This window comes from Canis aureus, chromosome 18, assembly GCF_053574225.1.
Source record: "Canis aureus isolate CA01 chromosome 18, VMU_Caureus_v.1.0, whole genome shotgun sequence".
Lineage (NCBI taxonomy): Eukaryota > Metazoa > Chordata > Mammalia > Carnivora > Canidae > Canis > Canis aureus.
Genome location: NC_135628.1, coordinates 15,771,392 through 15,788,856, shown reverse-complemented (window position 1 = coordinate 15,788,856; position 17,465 = coordinate 15,771,392). Strand labels below are relative to the sequence as shown.

The following is a 17,465-nucleotide window of genomic DNA, read 5'->3' as shown; positions in this document are numbered from 1 at the left end:
TGTGTAACTTCTGGATCAGATACTTGCTTTTCCATTTTTTTTTTTTTTTGGTTGGTGCAGAGAGGTTGTATATAGGAGGGTAATATATGATTTGAAATTAGTAGAAGAGTGATTACTGTTTTTTTATTTGCTTGTTCATTAAGAAAATCTTTCAAAAATACCTTTTATACATTTGCAAAAACTCAAAGTTTTATTCCTTTGATGCAGTAGGGTTAGCTTTACCTCAAGCTACATGTAATATCTATTAATGAGAAAGAATGGTAAAGCAATAGGAAATCTAGTTTTTTTTTTTGAACTCTAGTTTTATGAACTAGTTGAAGAATATTTGCTTAATATCTTCCATTATTCAGACTACCACCTGCCATTCCAGAATTTAAGTTAAAATTCATTCCATATTATACTTTTTAGGGAGAAATGACTGATATTAATGGCTGTATTGGGCTTTTTTAAACAAAAGGAGTGTGGGAGATGTGTTTGGAGTTAAAAAATGTTTGTAGTTTCTTTAATTTAAACCTAAACTTCTAAAAAAAAAATAAACCTAAACTTCATTTTTCAAGGAATGTATGACTATTTTATAAAAATGGTAGTTTATCTTTGCTTCTTATACCATTGACAAATTACTGCTTGCAAAATTTAGTGAGTAGCATAAGCATGGACAATCAAATTACAGTTTGGAAAGATAATAAATCAGTTTTGAAAAGGTAGATTTGAATTGATTTAAAAATGTTATTAAAATTGGTGGAATTTATTTGGTTTTGGTAATTTGAACTCTACTTTTTGTGGAAAAAAGGAACCAGTGATATCTCTGCCAAATTCTCCTCTGCTTTTGTTTCATTGTGTCACTACAATAATGGTTGTTGATATGGCACTTTACCTAGTTAAGATAAGCTTGCCAATTCAGAATTGTCTTTGGAAAAGGACAGCATTATATGACTGACAGAGCTGGTAGTACACTGAAGAAAGAATGGTGTTGTCTAAAGGTCAACAACTGCAAATACTTAGCTTGATAAAATAAGATACTTTAGTGTATGTAATATATCTTGCTACCATTAAGATATTTGAGCTTAAACTTCTTTTAGTCATAATATGACTTAGAGACCCTCTAGTTATCTCCTCAGTTAACACAAATTTGTCCTGTAGGGTTTGACAAGTTGACAAACATTTTTTTTTTTCAAACCTTATAATGTATATGGCTCTTTCAAGTGTGAAAAAGGGACATTGGGCGGAAATAGTTGATTTGTTGGAGATGTATGGGAACTTCTAAGGACTAGAACAAGTCTTGTGTTAGTCCTCCCTTTGCATCATCTCTCTCCGTCCATCTGCTCATTTATTTGTCCATCCATCCATCCATCCATCCATCCAATGCACATTTACTGAGAATCTTCTGAGTACCCAAGCACTGTATTAGTTTCTAGGAGTAGAAAGATGAATAAAATATAGTTTATGTTGTCAGGCAGCTTGCAGCTGAAGGGATAATAGGAATATAGATAATAAGAATTATGATATAATGAGGTATAAGTATTATAACTTATATAATACAGATGGACATGCACAGTTATACAGGAGCCTTGAGGATGGAGCAGGTTCCTCAGGCTGAATAAATTGTTTGTGTGTGTGTGTGTGTGTGTGTGTGTGTGTGTGTATGAAGGGGATAGTACATAAAGTTGGGAGAATGTGCTGTTACCTATTTTATTTCAGCTCTTCATTTTTATCCACTTTAATCTGGAGGTCACTAACCCCAGTGTCCTATAAATGAACAATTTTATAGTCTTTAGTATAAAGCTTTCATTGCCCATAGGCTGAGCCATTCAAATTCCCTCTGGGATGGTTTGTTCCTCTTCAGAAGGTTATTTTTTGGCCCTTGGAGTATTTAAGAAAAGTTATTTTTGTTTAAAAAAAACCCTGGCATTTTCAGACTGCCAAATGGACTTTACCTATAGTTTAAAGCCTTTAGTAAGGCAAACTTTTCTTTCACCACAAGCTAATCTTAATGGAGAAGGCTGTTGTACTCTAGAAACAGAGTACTATGATTGTGTTTGTTGAGAATGACAAATTGAAGGGTAGGGATAGGAGGTGAAGGAACACAAGAGATTACGAGATAAATGGTGAGACAGAGCATGTCATGGAAGAGGATTTCAAGAGGTAAGAAAGGAGTCAGGAGAGTCAGAGGTTAAGTAGCTGGAGTATTGAAAATAAAATACTGGAGTTAGCCATTTGGAGGTCACTGGTGATCTTGGAGCAATTTTAACAAGAATGGGAGCATTGGTCCAGTGGCCCTAGAATGAGGAATTCCTAGGGGAAAAATGGAAATCACAAAGGAAGGCTATTCTGTGAGGAGGTTTGACTATGAAGGGTAAGAGAAAGGTAAAGCCATAGCTGGAGGAGAAGAGGTTTTATAAGGAAGGAGAAGTCTTTGAGGAGGTAGCATGAAATCTTAATCTGATAAACAAAATGTTTTCCATAATGTTTTATTGAAAAAATTAACTTAGATATATTTTTATTTGAACAGTTATGCTATTTGGATTATGATGGGCCAGTTCCTTAAAATTTTATGTGTTCTCACATAATTTGTGCTTGATAGTCATGTTGAATTATTGCCTTCTCTTCATAATGAATTTGTGGTTTATGGGAAAAACGTTCTTTAATACTTCAGTAGAGATTATCAGCGCCATCTGGTTCTTCAGTTTTTAGCTTTCTCTGACATTTCTTGCTTTTTTTTTTTTACAATAATTCTTGCTTCCTTCATTCTTTCCTTTCTTTATTTCTTTTATCCCCCCCCTCTCTATTTTTCTATAATTTTACTGATGGTAATAGCAACTAACATGAGATTTATCCTTTTAACAGATTTTTAAAAAACAGATTTTATTTGTTTATTCATGAGACACAGAGAGAGGCAGAAACACAGGCAGAGGGAGAAACAGGCTCCCCAGGAGGAGGCTGATGTGGGGCTTGATCCTGGATTCCAGGATCACACCCCGAGCCAAAGGCAGATGCTCAATGGCTGAGCCACCCAGGCATCCCCTTAAAACAGGTTTTTAAGTTGGGGTACAGTTGACATACAACATTATGCTAGTTTCATGTGTGTAACATAAAGATTTGATATTTGAATCTCTTAACATATTTTATTTTATTTAAAAAGATTTTTATTATTTATTCATGAGAGAAACAGAAAGAGAGGCAGAGACATAGGCAGAGGGAGAAGCAGGCTCCACGCAGGGAGCCCGATGTGGGACTCCAGGATCATGCCCTGAACCGAAGGCAGGCGCTAAACCGCTAAGCCACCCAGGCATCCCTCTTAACAGATTTTATTTTATTTATTTATTTATTTTCTTAACAGATTTTAAAGTGTACAATATAATATCATTATCTATAGGCTGATTTTAGTTTTAAAAGTAGTCATCTTGATTATAAATTTTTGCTTTTCATGAGGATATTTATATTTTGAGCTTACCAGGTTAACAGACAACTCAAGACTTAAAGAAATGTTACTTTGAAAAACCAATACCTCTCAATTTCTATATGTGCCACAATTTTGCTTTTCTATTAGGTGTGTGGCTCTTTTCTTTCTAACTTTGCCTTTAGTGCAATTGAGGGTTTTTTTTTTAAAAGACTTAATTAATTAATTTTAGATAGAGCATGCGAGTTTATGCACACTTATGAACAGGGGGAGGGGCAGAGGGAGAAGGAGAGACTCTCAAGGAGACTCCATGCTGAATGAGGAGCCCCTTATGGGGCTTGATCTCATGAGCTGGAGACCATGATCTGAGCCAAAATCAAGAGTTGGACACTTAACCAACTTAGCCACTCAGGCACCCCTTAAAGATACTATTTTTAGGTAATCTCTATACCCAATATGGGGCTCAAATTCACAACCCTGAGATCAGGAGTTACAGATCTACCAACTGAGCCAGCCAGGTGACACAACTGAGGGTTCTTTTGACTGCAGTTGATAGTATGCTCATGCAAGGATAAGACATTTACTATTACCATTTGGGTCTCCAATGTAATCAGATCTCATTTCTCTTTTTTCTTTGCTTCCATTTACTTGGACAGGCTATTTCCTCTTGTTTATAAGACAGCTATAGCAATTCTTAATTTTCTTAGTTTCTAGTCCCTGTGAAAAATGTCCCCCTTCTTTCCAGAAGGCTCAGCAAAGGTCTCTTTCCAACTCAGTGGCTCTGATTGGGCTATTGCTACACTTGATCTTAGCCAAAAGGCTGAGAAGCAATGATTGGGCCATCTCTGAACCAATTGTCACTAAAGGAATGCAGTTAAACTTGGGTCTGATTTAACTGTGGGATAGGGGGGCCAGTTCTCCTATTAACTACTAAGATTTTTAAAAAGATTTTTTATTTATTTATGAATGACACAGAGAGAGAGAGAGAGAGAGAACGGCAGAGACACAGGCAGAGGGAGAAGCAGGCTCCATGCAGGGCACCCCCCCCCTCCCCCCCCCCCCCCCCCCCCCGACGTGGGACTCGATCCTGGGTCTCCAGGACCACACCCTGTGCGGAAGGTGGCGCTAAACTGCTAGGCCACCAGGGCTGCCCAACTACTAAGATTAAGAGTAGAAAGAGGTGGACCTTTGGGGGGATGTAGGTAAATAAACTGTGATGAGTTTGAGGATTTTGGAGTTTTTCAAAGAAAATGGCATGACTATGAGATGTCAGTAGCCCACAGTGAGCTTTATTTGGGTGGTGGTTTGACAGGATTACATTTGAGGGGAAGTCCCTCACTGCAGGAGATTTTCCAGAGACCATGGCAGTAATCTAGACCACCATCTAGAAGGAGAAGTGGGCAAGGAAACTTCCGGGGGAGAGGAAAATCTGAGTGGGGCATATATCTGTAGGTGATAATTGCTTAGATGCAAGATGATGAGTCCTGGTCAAGAAGCTTTGGAGGGCAACAAATGACTTCTGTAGCTCCAGGATTTGTCTTATCTATGGCTAGTAGATATTGGGTGCCTTTTTGCAGAGTATGCAAAGCAGGCACAGTATAAATGGCTGATAATATGCCAATTTGGGCTATAATTAAAGCAACCAAAAATTTTGAGTTTGGCATCTGTGGGCTTTGAGTTCTCATTCATGGTCAGCCTGCTGTGAAGAACTAAACTACTTGGGGCCAATATATAGAGGCCACCTTAACCCTTGTATATAACATTAATAGAAGAGGGTAAAATAAGTGCTGGGCAGCCAAAACTGTAATAAATGTCTATCTTTTGACTTTACTTTCTCTCCTAGAACCTTCCTGGTGTGCTGCTTTACAACTACCAGGAGAGGCAAGCAGTAGTGATTTGAGTGTGCCATGAGGTGTTTATGTGGACTGGAGGAGACAGGGGATAAGCAATTGTTGACTGTGCTCTGCTCTGGCTCATTCTTGCTACATTGTGGAGTGCGAGGAATGGTTGCTTCAAATGTTTATTCATATTTAGAGATCTGTTGTAATTCAGTATAATCAAATGATTTGCATGGCCATTTGTCATGTTTTTAGTTCTGGGTTTAGTCCATGTTAAATTTGGCAGCATGTTCCAAGTTCTTTATAGATAAATTGAAACTTGAAATGATGTAGGGCATTTTTTTTTTTTTAAAGATTTCTTTTTCAGAAATGTATTTTCGGAGGTGGAGAGAGAGACAGAGACACGGAAAGGGGGAAGGGCAGGGGGAGAAGGAGAAGCAGACTCCTCAGTGAGCAGGGAGCCTGATGTGAGGCTCCATTCCAGGAACCCAGGATCATGACCTGAGCCTAAGGTGGATGCTTAACTGACTGAGCCACCCAGGTGCCCTGATGTAGGACATGATTTTACCTCATCTTCCCCACACCAAAATGTGTATACTTTAGTTATAAAAGTAATCATGTTCACAAAGGAATATTTTAAACATATGGATATATGGAAAAGAGGAAATAAATGATTTAGCACCATCTCCCAAATATAACCACCAATAACATATCAGTGTGCAAAAAATAAGACTATAACCTAGAATATTCCAATCTGAGTTAACCCAGAGTAATTTTATATTTCTGAATTTAGCTATCTCACCATTAAAATGGCATATTGAAAAAGTATGTTTATCATGTGAAATCTGGTGGTATATAATATGTGATATATACAAATAATGGCAAGAAATATGTTAAATAGATATATTTCTTAGCAAAGGTTTTACTTATATGAATGTATCTTGAAGTCATTTGAAGAATTTATTAAATATTTGTCTTCAGCTTGCATCAATTGAAAACATAGATTTACTAGCAAACAGAAAAAAACCCATTTACTTGGGTTTGTCTATAAATAGAAAAAATAGCATGTTATCTGATATTCCTAAATATTTGGTGATGGACATATTTACCTGTCAATTTTTATACTCCAAATCACACTGGCATTTCCTTTAAAATGGTAAAAAAATTTCATATGGTAAATTTTTTAAAAAGATTTTATTTATTTATTTATTCACGAGAGACACACAGAGAAAGGCAGAGACATAGGTAGAGGGCAAAGCAGGCTCTGCAGGGAGCCCGATATGGGACTTGATCCCAGGACTCTGGGATCACGCCCCGAGCCGAAGGCATACGCTCAACCACTGAGCCACCCAGGCGTCCCTCATACGGTAAATTTAAACCTATGGATATTTTATATTCTGGGAAAGCCATCTTGAGCTACATATACTTTATGTCAAAGAAGAGCTCAGGAGTCTGATAACAGTGTCTGCAGGTGGATGGGGTCCCTGTATCAGTTCTTCAGGACTGATGGGGAGTACTCTGTATCAGTACTCTGGGACTGATAGGGAGCATGTACAATAGCACTTCTGACATTCATCTGTGCCTTCTGTTTGTTTTGATACTTTGCCTTTTCAGGTTCCCTTTTCAGTCTATATACTTGGACCATCACTTATAAATGAGTTTTATTCAATGAAATTTGAGATTTCCTTTCGTGAAGCAGTCTCTGAGAGTCATTTTGGATCTGTTCCTTTTACATCCTGTTCATGTTGTGCGGACAGTGATTCAAGACACTTAACAAAACCACAGAAGACAGGACTGAGGCCAGATAGTCCAGTAAGGCTGCCACAGCCACAGATATCTTCTCTGCTTCCCCTCCCATCCCTACCACCCCACACCAGAGACAAGAGATGGTCTATACCTTGTTATTTTGGAAGGTAGAGAGGATGTTTCAGTGTTCATATTGTGTGGATCATCCACTGATTATTTGATATTTGATAGATGATACTACAACTGTATGTCACTTGATAACAAATTGTTTCTCAATTATTATGATGTCATATTTCATACATATGTATATATTATTAGGGCTTTGGTTCTCATTTTGTTTTAGTTTTGCACGTATCAGCCTATCATGGGTGCTTTTATTTATTTATTTATTTATTCATTTATTTATTATTTTTTATTTTTATTTTTTATTTTTTATTTTTTTTATTTTTTATTTTTTAAATATTTTTTTTCTTTATTTATTTATGATAGTCACAGAGAAAGAGAGAGAGAGAGAGAGAGAGAGAGAGAGAGGCAGAGACACAGGCAGAGGGAGAAGCAGGCTCCCTGCACCGGGAGCCCGACGTGGGATTCGATCCCGGGTCTCCAGGATCACGCCCTGGGCCAAAGGCAGGCGCCAAACCGCTGTGCCACCCAGGGATCCCTCATGGGTGCTTTTATTGTTTAATTCATATTCTTATTAAACTGCTCAGTAGTGTGAAATGTTTTCAGAGGGCTTTCTTTTGACTCTTGGTTTTGTTTTTTTTTTTTTTTTTTTTTTTTTTTTTAAGATTTTATTTATTTATTCATGATAGTCACACAGAGAGAGAGAGAGAGAGGCAGAGACACAGGCAGAGGGAGAAGCAGGCTCCATGCAGGGAGCCCGATGTGGGACTCGATCCCGGGTCTCCAGGATCGCGCCCTGGGCCAAAGGCAGGCGCCAAACCGCTGCGCCACCCAGGGATCCCTGTTTTGTTTTTTAAAGATTTTATTTATTCATGAGAGACACAGGGAGAGAGAGGCAGAGGGAGAAGCAGGCTGCATGTAGGGAGCCTGATGTGGGGCTCAATCCTGGGACTCCAGGATCATGCCCTGGGCCAAAGGCAGGCTCTAAACCACTGAGCCACCCCGGGATCCCCCTAGGTTTTATTTTCTCCCCATTTGTCTTTTGTATGTTATCTCTCTCTCTCTTTCCTCCTGCTTTTTTCTATAGTGTGTTTGTGGATTTGCTAGGCCAACCTCTTTTTATCTTGCTCAAGCCTAGCTTGGCCAACTCTATCTGGGTCAGTTTGCTTTTTTATGGGGCTGGTGAGTTTTCCTTGCCTTTGCTCTTCACCAATCAGAGATAAGTTTGTTTTCCTTTTTCACATCCAGTTTGGAGGGCTGTATATTGCTCAGTGTCTCTGTCTCTTGACTGTGGTGTGGAGTGGTAGGGATGGGAGAGGAGGTAGAGAAGGTATCTGTGGCTGTGGTGCTTTACTGGATCATCTGACCTTAGCTTTGTCTTCTTTGGTTTTGTTAAGTGTCATGAATCACTGTTCAGTTGACCTGGATGGTCTGTAACTTGTTATTTTGGAAGGTAGGGAGGCTGTTTCAGACTTTAGATCTTCCCTCACCAGGTTTCCTTAGAGTCGGTTCCATTTGTTCCTTTTTCTGTTGGACTGTCTTACCAGGCTCCATTTCCATTCCCCACTTTTCTTCCTCTCCCTTACCCTTTTTCTTTGAACTTCTTGTGGGTGTGTATGAGGCTTTACATGGTAGTTCCTTCTCTAGCCTGTCTTCCACTTCTCATATTCCTCATCATTGCGGGAGATCTTTAGCCTGGCTGCTGTTCTTATGGTCTATGGCTTTTCCTGCTGCCTTTTTGCAGAAAAACACTAACATGGAAAATTTGTTTTTCTTGTCTGGTAGAGAGGGAATGTAGTGAAGGTAGAGCTTTTGTTATTCGGGGGCATTTCTATTTCTCCAGGCTGTCTATATCCCCTCTAGATCTGTCTTTCTCTAAATTTGAGATCTTTCATAAGGTTTTCAGAATTTTGTTTATTCACTGCCTCCTCCTTGAGTGGAGTTTAGTTAGCACTTTCACAAAATGCATTAAAACTAGCCCTGAAGATTCTTGGAAACCTCTACTTTTCTTGAAGGTCCTCATTTTTCAAGATTATGGCAAGAAGTTGTGTCCTTTCCTTTGTTTTGCTGCTGCTGGTATATACTTATTATGCTCTATCATTTGCTTATTTATTCGTTTAATCCACAATGTTACAATTTTGAAAGGGTTTTTGGAAAATAGTGCTTAGACTGACAGATTTGAAAAATGGATGTTCATCATAAAAATTCTTGGGTATTCAGCAGTTCAGTTGTTTGGATGATTCTGGTAAATACCTGGGTAATTAATCTGTTATTTTATTTATTTAACTAGAAGTTTTTTGAATATACTGCAAGTGAGCAGCGGGCAGGACAGCAAAGGAGAGGCTGTCTGGCATCTTTTATTTTTATTATATGAGCTACTTATTTAGTACAGATTATTCTTTCTACTTGATGCAAATGTCTTTTTACCATATTATTCTAGGGTTGTACAATGTGTGTGTGTGCGTGTGTGTGTATTTTAATGTGGTCAGATTGTTCTTTTATAATTTATTAAGGTTCCTTTAAGCTTAAAAAGTTCTCTCCCTTGCAGAGTTTTAATGTTTTTGTCTTTTGTGTTTTGATCTTCTTCTTCTTTTTTTTAAAATATTTTATTTATTCATTTATGAGAGACACGGAGAAAGAGAGGGGCAGAGACACAGGCGGAGAGAAAAGCAGGATTCCCACAGCGAGCCTGATGTGGGACTTGATCCCGGGACTCCAGGATCACGCCCTGGGCTGAATGAAGGCAGATGCTTAACTGCTGAGCCACCCAGGCGTCCCTGTGGTTTGATCTTCTAGCAGGAGTTTTTATATTTATTTCTAGAGAGAACTATGTGGAGAGTATTCTAATATTTATTATCTCCTATATATTGTGCTACTGGATTTAACCCTGTAAGATAGGTAGTGTAACTGTAATTTCCCAGATTGGGAAATAGAAGCTCAAAGAAGATAAGGATCTTGCTGTAGATCATACCTAGGCATAGAGAAGCTTTGAATCCAGAGTTGTCTGATTCCAAAGCCCATGTTCCTTAAAATACATTACCATTTATTTGATTGCATTGCTAGTTAGAGAGAGGGTCTATATGAACTCTTTGAGAAAAAGGAGAGGGAGGTCTTTTTGTAAGCTTAGTGAGGGCAGAGACTGTATCTTCTGTTCACCACATATCTAATGTCTTGCACAGTCCTTGGCACATAGTATTTGTTGAATGAATGAACCAAAATTGCTATGTGGTTGTGGTGTTTCAGGCTTTCAAGATTATTTTTCTGAAACAAATATTATCCCAGTGCACTGATTCTAGCCAACCTCTGAGTTTTGTTTGCTTCCTTAACAAATGTGTGTTGATCGATTACTACAGTGCATGGGTTATTAGGTATCATAGTGGTAAAAATGGAGGTGATTACTTGGGCCTCCAGGTCAACCTTTACTCAAATTATGCCCCCATATGCCAGTGAGGCAGTATTTATGCGAGTCAAGCTTACCAGTAGAAATAATGAGCTTTTTCATTGGTTTAGAGTTTTGTTTCTATACATTATTCATCCTTTTGTTATCAATAGTTTTTTTTGCATAAAATGTGATACTCAGAATTATTGAGTACTTGTGATAATATTCGCATATCAGAAAGGTTTTAGTTTTCCAAAATTATTTGAATTCTTTGATGTTTAGTATAAAAGACATTTCTTCTTCTCATTAACCCTTTTATCTCTCTTCTCTCTGTGCTTGTGAGAGCTCATTTTCCTTGAACTCTTCTAGTTCTTTTATTTTACTTTGATTTTTTTCACCAAATGAAACATCAGACAAGTAGAGTTTCTTTCAAGGGAAAATTTAAAGTTAGAATGTAGGCATGATATGGGCATGGTATGGATTATAAAGGTCTGACAGCACAGTAGTCCCACATTTGTGACTGAAGTGGAAAGAAAAGGCTGTATATAAAAGGTTCAGTATGTTTGGAACATAATTGTCAGTAAAGGAGGTGAACAGATTTTACTAATAATATATATGAGGATGGTAGAATATTTTTTAAATCATAAAATGACTTCTATAAGCTTGTATGGGATTATATTGTCACATAAATAAAAATTCATGCATACGTTGGAATAAAAAGCCCGCCAAAGAAAACCGTGAACTGAGGAATAAGTAAGTCACCTTTTGCCTCATCTTAAGGCAACCCTAGATAATCAGATCCTCAGCCTTCAAATAATTTCTAATTGTCTAAACTGAAGCTCTTTTTCTTGTCTGCCAAGGAAATGTGTTAGTGGCCACATGTGGTTGCTGGGAGGCTGTGCTTCCCAAAGCCGTCTGGATTCTTTGATAGTCATCCAGAGAGTGAACTGATATGCTCAGCTGGGGTGAATGAACAGCCAGAACACAGTCTTGCTTTTTTTGTATGGGGATATTAGTGCAAATAAAAGATTAATGCTATTTTCTTTATAGGGAATCAACAGATAATGTTTTGATAACCCTTGTCTCACCAGTGAACCATATGGCCTTTATTTCTAACAGATAGGGTTGAAATGTTAGAGAATAATGTTAGAAAAGGATCCCTATGGTGTGCTGGCTCCTGTTCCTTGCCTTGGCATTAAAGTGTAGGTGTTTTATAATATTGGAGAACTTCCCTCATTTGTTTTTAAGATCCTTTATGGATCCATAGTGAGAAGTCGGAAGATCAAGGGGAGAATAGGATTGATTCTCATCCTGTGCTGGGTTTTCTCATATATATGGTATTCATTTATAAAATCTCTGGTCCAAGACCCATAAAACAATGTTACTTTCAAACAGCGTCTTCCTGTATATTATATTGTATAAAACCTTTAGTTCCTGGGGGAAGGTTATAAAGAGTGTTCCCTGTAGTTTGCAAATTCATTTTTTACGTGATCATTTAAAGTTGTTACTTTTCCTTAAAGGTGAATTCTTATTCCTTCTCTCTCTATATATACTGTAGAAATTTGTTGGTTAAATGCCTTCTTGCCTACTGTAGCGAAGAGTGGAAAGGCTAAAAAGAATATTTTAAGTTTCTTGGTGTTGTTTGAAAAAAAAAAATTTCTTTCATGGTGGCTGAATGCCAAGGCTGGAAAAGTGTTATGGAAATGTCTGTGGTCAGGACTGCCTTTGACGAGAGAAAGGTTAAATATGGTAGTTTTGATAGGATTTGACAGCCATTTTTGATCTATATATATGTTTCATCATGGTTCTTTTCTGAAGAGTGGAATAACTAAGCTATTAAATATTTTACTCAATTGAGAAGGAAAATGATTACCATAAAACTACTTTATTTAAATGATACTATGATATAAAATGTTCTAACAGTTTAAAATATTCATCTACAAAACATATTGCCATGGGAAATGAACAATCCTCCCTATCCCCCAGTCTTTCTTGAATTAAGTTGATTTAGTAACCCTTTTCCAATCTACATGGAAAATCTCACTTGCAGATTTAAATTCTAAAACACAGGGTAGAGAGATATATGTTAATACTTAATATGGAAAGCAAATGTTTGTTGACTACTACCAGGTTAATGTTATTTTAAAAGTACATTAGTAGTACTCTGTGTAGAGTATCTACTATCTATCTATCTCCACACGCATAAAAGTACATATATATATATATATATATACACACACACACACACACCCACATATACAATAACATACACAATAAACTCTAAGTAGATTATCTTTTTTTTGCCTTTATAAGAGGAATTCTTATTGTTAATTATTTACCTTAATAGTTTCAGAAAGAGAAGCAGATTAGCTCAGTCCAACATGATTGACACTTGGCAAAATCTAATGAAGCAAGTGTTCTGATGGCTAAGGATTTCATTTGGGCGCTTTTAATACTTAGCCATCTTTAACACTTCAAACATAACCTAGAAGAAATGCATTATCTCCCTCTCTTTCACTTTAATACTCCACCTACCCCACTTTAATATGGAAATGTCTTCATTAAATATGATCCTCAGAGGAACAAGTTCCTTCGGAAGTACAGCCATGAGGACAGTGCACAAAACGGAAAACTCAAAATAAAACTCTGTCTGTTAATTTACTAATCTAAGGAAACAAATCTTCCACTGTATTAAGAAATAAATCCAGTTACAAATGCACTAATAGGTCTATGTGAAGAGCCTGGTAACTGAAAATGGCTTGCTGATTACAAGATACACAAGCAGAAATGGTGTACCTAGCCCAGCATTGGCTCTCAGAAACCAAAAGTGTTCTCTCCATTGTAGGCCACATACAAGAATCTATTTTCATCTTTTCCTTCGTGTAAAGCTGTCCCATAGTTAGGCTGGACTGTGGGACTGTCTTATCCACAAAACAGGAAGATTGCCTTTTCAGAAGAAAGCTGGATCCTTTCCCTAATGATCCATGTAAACTGAACCACAGGGTTATCAGATGGAACCAGATACTTCCATTTGTCAGTGTCAATAATCTGAGAGCCTAAGACTTTTTCCACAATCACGGGAACCCAGTTGGGATATTTTTGCTGGGATCTTCACAGATTCCATGCATCTGTGTTCCAGCAAGTGGTCCTCCTTGAACATCCACTCCATGGTGGCCACGGCAGGGAAAGGATGCAGCCAGTTTTTGGAGCTCAGCACACCAACCACAATGACCTAGATTATCTTTTTGTTGTACTTTTAGGTGGTTTCCAGTTTTTTTTTTTTCTAATGTGAATAAACCTTCTGTGAACATTCTTATGTAATTCTTTATGTGGACAGTAAATATTAAAATTTATACATATGTTGGATGGTTTAAAAAATTGCTGAAGTTTTTTTTTGCATTTTTTCACTATTATGAAATTTTAAGATAAGAATATCAAGAATAGAATTCTAGTATTAGTAGGTATGCTTTATGTAGAAGAATTTACCTCTTAAACTTCTAAAGATATAAAATTTGCACCATCAGTTTTTCATATAGTATATAACTTAAGTCATTTCTGGCTAATTTAGAATATCAGAAATGATTAAACTTGGTATATCATATTAACTTGAATTGTATTTCTGCTTAAGCTAAAAGTAAGCAGGGTTTTAATACCACATTTCCTTACATTAAAATTTATGAATAAATTTCTAGATCTTTGCTAAAATAAGACAGTATTATTTAATATGGAAACAATAACTGAGAAGTATTCCTAAATCTAATTTTGAAATTTATATTCATGATTTTAGGGGACTGTGAACATAATGTATGAGTGGAAAATTAAGATTTCATATGGGTTTTTGCAGATGGTTGATTAAGTCCTATACAGTTCATTGTCTTAAAGATGAAATTTGTACAAGGTTTTGGAAGCAGGAGTTATATATTAAAAGTTCTTGTTTCTAAGGTAGTATAAAATGATTTTAACAATCTATCATCTCTCATTTACCAAAGGAAATATGTAAAAAGAAAAGGAAAATGTTCACTGAGAACAAAACATTGAGATGATGAAAAGCTACAAGAAAAGAAAAAAGACTTTAGAAAGACTACTAAAATGAAACTAGCTTTTTTCCTCAACAATCTGTCTGAATTCATTTTGCTTTCATTATATATCTAGCCTGGAGGCAAACTATGTTGAGTATTACAACAAAGAGGGTGTTATAAGGAGGGCTTTTAAAAAAATAATAAAGTATAACATATGTGTAAACCATGCAACTTTGTAACAGGAAACTTTATAATAAGGGAGGACTGTGCTTAGCTTTTCCACAATTTTGGAAGAATGAGTTTTATTAGGTGTTAGACAAAGAAATTATCAACTGACTTTTATGCTGTAAGGTTGAAAGATTTGTTATGACCATTTCTAGACTTTAGCAGTGGTTTTAATGTGGGCCCTGATATATTAGAAACAGTGCCTAGCACTCTTAATATGTCTACTGTTGCTAGTTCTCTCAAGGAATATGATGTTTAACTTTTGCCTTTCAATGAAAGATTATTCAAAATCCTGTTATTCTGTGGTTTTCTCAGCAGTATTAGACTGTTCTTGAATTGATCAACACATAATATAATTTGGGAACCCAATCAATGGTTCTTTTATTTTTGAAAGATGGTGACAAATTCTTTTGAAACTTGGGAAATTGGCTCCATCATTCATCCCTTACTCTTTCTTTGCTTCTCCTGTCCAACTTCCTAAAAACCATATTGTTTGATGTCAGTGTGTAGAATAGATTATCTGTTGGGGAATCACTGTGTATTAATTATATTGGAATAAATGTAAGCTTGACAAATGATATGGGTTAGTAGGCATTGTGCCTAATAGGTTATTCAGTTAATGAGGACACTAAAATTAGGGACCTCTAACATGCCAGAACCATATTTCTTGTAAATTTCCCCCAGTTTTGAGATTAACTGGCAATAGCTATATTTTTCTGGCCTTTTAAAGTCTAATATGTTATGGTAGAGTTTTAGGATTTATATAGTGCTTATTATAGAATAGTTGAGCCCTTTGTATTTATCACACTGTTATTGAAGTGAGCTAGAAGTATAGAAATCAGTCTTCTACCTTTTGGTTTTCCAGTAATCTATCTTTTAAAATATGATATCATACTCATTTTTCTGTCTTCTCTCTCCCACTTAAAAATGATTACACATCATGCACATTTATGTACTGTTTTCATTGAAGGTGGAGGGAATATAATGACACCCCTTAATATCTAGCCCACTGTAGGGATGTTAGAAAATCAGGGATGAAGTTTCTAGGCTTAAAGAGAGATGTTAGATGTGTGTTAGCCAGATATATTATTACATCTTTAAAAATAGACCTTTACTTTAAACCTTGCAAGATCACAGAAGCTTTCAAAATAACTTTTACCACGTGCAATTCTTTTCATAAAAATAAAAAGCCAAATAGTGCAGACAAACTTATGAAGGCATTATTTCCCCCCACCCCCTCCCTGCCTTTTTCCCCCCTCATGGTTAACTCCTATCTCTAAATAATGTAATTACACCACTATTTTAGAATTCATCATATTGAGTTTTTTTCTGTTGATGTACCACAGTGACAAAATGTTTTGATTAATGACACATTCTTTCTCTTATCCTTCCAGTTATGTCATTATCTCGTTTTCATTGCTCATTTTTGCACCTATCCACAGGATACTCAAACTTCCTTTTAAAAATATATATATTTTAAAGATCTTATTTATTTAGGGTAGAGAGAAAGAGAGAGAGAGAGAGGAAGAGAGAGAGAGAGAGAGAGAGAGAGAATGAGCAGGGTAGAGAGGGAGAAGCAGGCTCCCTGCTCAGTAAGCCCAACGTGGGGCTCCATCCCTGGACCCCGAGATCATGGACCTGACCTGAAGGCAGACGCTTAACTGACTGAGCCACCCAGGTGCCCCAGGATACTTCTATTTCTTGTTTCATCAGCTTTCAACCCCTTGGTTCCACATTTTGTAAAACGAGAACATTATTTTACCTTTACCATTATTACTCTCTACCTTAAGTCTTTCAACTTCTGTCAACTCCACCTTTATTCTTGCCTTGTCAAGGTTAATAGTATTTACGTACTGCTAAATCTTCTGTGACTTCTCTATAGATGATTCTAAAAGTTAATACAGGGCAGCCTGGGTGACTCAGTGGTTTAGCGCCACCTTCGGCCCAGGGTCTGATCCTGGGGACCCGGTATCGAGTCCCGCGTCGGGCTCCTTACATGGTGCCTGCTTCTCCCTCTGCCTGTATCTCTACCTCTCTCTCTCTCTCTCTGTGTCTTTCATGAATAAACAAATAAAATCTTAAAAAAAATACATACTTTGTATGAGATATGTAAGTATTGTTCAATGTAGTATATACCAGGATCATATTTCCTTCTTTATAGTTACAATGTCCTGTGCTACTCAAAGGAAAATTATTTCTTTCTAGTGGATTCTTTTTTAAAATAATAATACATTTCTTTTTTTTATAAATAATACATTTCTTAAAAATAAAAATGGTACATTTCTTTACAAACCCTTACAGTTTTTCTTTTCTTTTTGTTCATGAGAGACACAGAGAGAGAGAGGCAGAGACACAACACAGGCTGGGTCTCCTGGGTCTCCAGGATCACATCTGGGGCTGAAGGCAGTGCTAAAGTGCTGAGCCACCCGTGCTGCCCACAAACCCCTACAATTTTTTTAAAAAAATATTTTATTTATTTATTCATCAGGGACAGAGAGACTGAGAGAGAGAGAGAGAGAGAGAGAGGCAGAGACACAGGCAGAGGGAGAAGCAGGCTCCATGCAGGGAACCCGATGTGGGACTCGATCCCGGGACTCCAGGATCACACCCTGGGCCAAAGGCAGGCGCCAAACCGCTGAGCCACCCAGGGATCCCCTCCTTACAGTTTTTTAAGTGTTTTCTAGGCTTTAGTCATACTGTTGAATCTGTCAATTCCCTCTTGTTCCTGGGGGACCTTC

General features: G+C 37.1%; 1 protein-coding gene and 1 pseudogene across 16 annotated transcripts in view; one reads left to right on the top strand and one right to left on the bottom strand.

The window, feature by feature from the left end:
* Positions 1-17,465, top strand: part of BBS9 (Bardet-Biedl syndrome 9) — a 431,432-nt gene that overhangs the window by 41,876 nt on the left and 372,091 nt on the right. The gene's annotated exons all lie outside the window — the stretch shown is intronic.
* On the bottom strand, positions 13,298-13,652 carry LOC144288274 (gamma-aminobutyric acid receptor-associated protein-like 2 pseudogene; annotated as a pseudogene).